The sequence below is a fragment of the Halyomorpha halys genome, unplaced genomic scaffold (assembly GCF_000696795.3).
Source record: "Halyomorpha halys isolate HHAL.00 unplaced genomic scaffold, Hhal_1.1 Scaffold219.1, whole genome shotgun sequence".
In the NCBI taxonomy this organism is placed as follows: domain Eukaryota; kingdom Metazoa; phylum Arthropoda; class Insecta; order Hemiptera; family Pentatomidae; genus Halyomorpha; species Halyomorpha halys.
In genome coordinates, this window is record NW_027108016.1 from 287,315 (window position 1) to 290,784 (window position 3,470).

At 32.6% G+C, this 3,470-nt stretch overlaps 1 protein-coding gene across 2 annotated transcripts in view; it reads left to right on the forward strand.

Annotated features, from left to right (window-relative positions):
- Fas3 (fasciclin 3) overlaps positions 1-3,470 on the forward strand; it is a 592,625-nt gene that overhangs the window by 252,184 nt on the left and 336,971 nt on the right. The gene's annotated exons all lie outside the window — the stretch shown is intronic.

Sequence of the window (3,470 nt, forward strand, 5' to 3'; positions counted from 1 at the left end):
GTTGATGACCAATGAAGTTTGGCGCCACTAAACAACCAAACAAACAAACTTAAATGAATTAAGCATGAATGATAAAATTAAAATGATATATTTACTGTACTAAAAACTAAGGAGTAATATAAAATTGAATTAATTTGGTCAATTAATATTTTCATGAATATTTCATAAACATTTATTTATTTTAAGGAAAACATTAAAATATACCTTATCATACTAATAAATAATTGTTTCTGATATAATGGAAAAAGTTGTTGATCAAAAAAAGAAGTAAAAAGAGTAAATATGATTTTTTTTTAGAATATTTAATGTTTACAACAAAAAAGTGACTGAGAATTACGGGCTGCGCAGCAACTCTCAACTGTCAAATATGGCGTACTAGATGCCACGCCTACGAAAGGAATAGACACCACCTTCTGGCGGCACTTACCTTGGAAGCGTACCCCCATTATACTGCTTCCTCACTCAGTTTAACACTTTTAATAGGTTAGCAAATGTTGCAGGAATACTCCTGTTATTCGTCATATCCCACAGATAATGGCGCCATCAAATGATGGTGCCTCGACCGATATAGCTCAAGCGTTATTATTGTTATTTTAAGTGAAGGCTAATCTTCATAAATTGCCCCCCCCCCCAATTCCAGCGCTAAGAAAAGTGCATTAAGGTAAAAGCCCCCGGTCCTTAAGTCCGTACTTAGCCACGGAGTCTCGAGTGTCAAGATGGCCACAACTTAGCTCGGAGATATTTTTATACTTCCATCTCGGAGATAAAGTGGTCTAAGGAGTAGAAGAATCGGTTTTCTAATGACGGAGATAGTTGAACGTTGATGGAACGTGATTCACATCCATTCTATTTTTCTGTATGTAGTATATTTCCTGTTTTATTTATTTTTTAAATCAAAACTTTATTTGTTGATAAATATTACAAATCTGAAAATATAAAAAATTAGTTAATAGTGATAACTAATCACATTCAGTCTAAAATAAATAAATAAATGAAAACAAAAAATTACATAAAAATAAATAAAATATCTCTCTAAATATATATATGTACAGAAGGGTAAAAAAAGATCCCAGCGCCGCCCTCTTTGATTTAAACACGTTGATTTAATTTAAAATTAAAGTGTGAAAGAAAACATACATTTAATTAATTAAATTAACGCCTGTTGAACAGATTCGAGGAAACTGCTCGTAGATTCCGATTGCTACAACACTTACTTGACAAACGCTCTAAACTTCCCATTCACTACAAAAAATTAGTATACACTACGATAATCAGACCAATTTGGACATATGGAATTGAGCTCTGGGGCTCTACCAAACCATCAAATTCCTTCCGCATCCAATCCTTACAATCCAAAATCCTACGTAAAATCCTTGATGCTCCTTATTACGTTACAAATAAACTCATTCACAAAGAGCTTAACATCCCATTCGTTGCAGATTTGGCCCACAACAGATATGCGTCTTTTCATGCCAAACTCCTTAACCATCCTAACCCATTAATTCTTAATCTTTCATCCTTAACAATCCCTGATAATCCTGCGAGGTGTCTGAAAAGAAGATGGCCACGGGGCCTTCTAATTTAAATTAATGTTTTAAGTACCACCAATGGGTGGTTCCTTCCCAATATTTTCATGTGTATATGAAACATACAACATATTTACCTATTGTATTATTTTGTATAGTTGTAAATTACATTAAATAAATAAATAAAAATTAATTAAATATGTAAGTAAAAGCAAAATTGTGACGAGCTCAGTTGCTCTGTTTCCTGACGTCATTCTTCATTTAACAGACCTAGTAACATTCTCTCAACCATGTTATATGTTATATTGTATTAGCATGGTAAAAGAAAAAAATATTTCTCCATTTAACATAACTTTTTCCATTTAACACGCTTTAAAATGTTAAACTAAAGATCATGAATTCCCCTAGTGTCGTAAATAATAAAACGATCAAATGTAGAAAAAATATACATAAATTAAAATTCCTATACAGTTATATTTCATTAAAATGTTCCTTACTCACCGTACTATCAACCATCTCTTAATTTACATGTACTAGTATTATATATTTTGATATTCACAGTTTTCATAGTTTTGAGGTACAGTTTTCAAATTGCCTTCACTAGTAAAATATTGATTTTAGGCACGAGAAATTATTTAATATTTTTTACGAAACACTAAGTGTACCAACAATTATCTTACCCACTGTACATTCTAAAACATACTGATTACATTTAACGATTTGGATACCTAACAATAACATTTTTCAAATTTGAGGTAAATCTATAATAAAAGGACGTTTATTCAAAATCACTGGTTCATTGAACCTTTAATCTTCAATCATTAGTCCGCCACTCGGATCTTCTTATAATTTAAATTCTATTGTGATTTAATTTTTTTTTTTTTGGGGGGGGAATCATGTGTGCGTGAGTGAATGCCTGTGTGAGTGTAGCTTTAGAACTAAAAAAATGCATAAGCGTTGATGACCAAAAAGTTTTACGCCTTTAAACAAGACCAAACAAATAAATTTTTACACTTTCATGTTTGCAACATCAACCCTCCATCCACTAATATCTTCAAATATCTGCTTAAGATTAACATATACATTTGTGGGATAATATTCCACTTATACCAATAACTAAAATACTTTATCAATCGTAAATCGCCCACAATGCAGGATTATAATGAGGAATTCATCCTGTAAAATCTGAATCCAGTATTATTTTCGGGAAAATCCAGTATCTGGATGATATGTGGTCATTTCATTGAAGCTTTGGATTTAAATCGTGAAGGGCCGAAGCTATTGTGAACTGCTTTCCAACGGTTTGGACTCGGTAATTAACGACGAACAGCGAGATCCATTAACCAAATTATCTTCGTGCGGACTGGATTCGAATACCTTCCAGCCCCTACACCCTCATTAATAACAGCATAATATATAATGTCGTCCAGTGCCGCAATATATATCATTAACATTGACAAATCGTCCAGGGCTCTTCCAACGACTCTGAACCCGTTTAAATTCCCAGTATATTATCATTAGAATAGCCGTGTCTATCTCTAAATATAATAAGTGTGTATATCTCTCTATATAATAGGTGTAACTCTAAAGACTCAGGTTCGAATCCAGCTAGGTAGATAATTATTTTTTGGAAGATTATTGATTGACCGTGTGTGAAGATGAAAGGAATATGGTCCGGGTGCGGTCAAGAAAAACTCAAATAGTAGAATTATACTAATTTAGATAAAATTAAGTTAAATATACTAAGGGCTCATTAAATTAGTATATTTCTACTATTTGAGTTTTTCTTGACCGCACCCGGACCATATTCCTTTCATAATTATTTTTTGTTATACTGTAGTCGTGAGTCAACCCTGTGTGTTAGGGAGCCCTCCTGAGGTCCACCCAGCCTCATAAAGTGGGTACCTATAATTGTGTGTGTGTATATATATATATATATATATA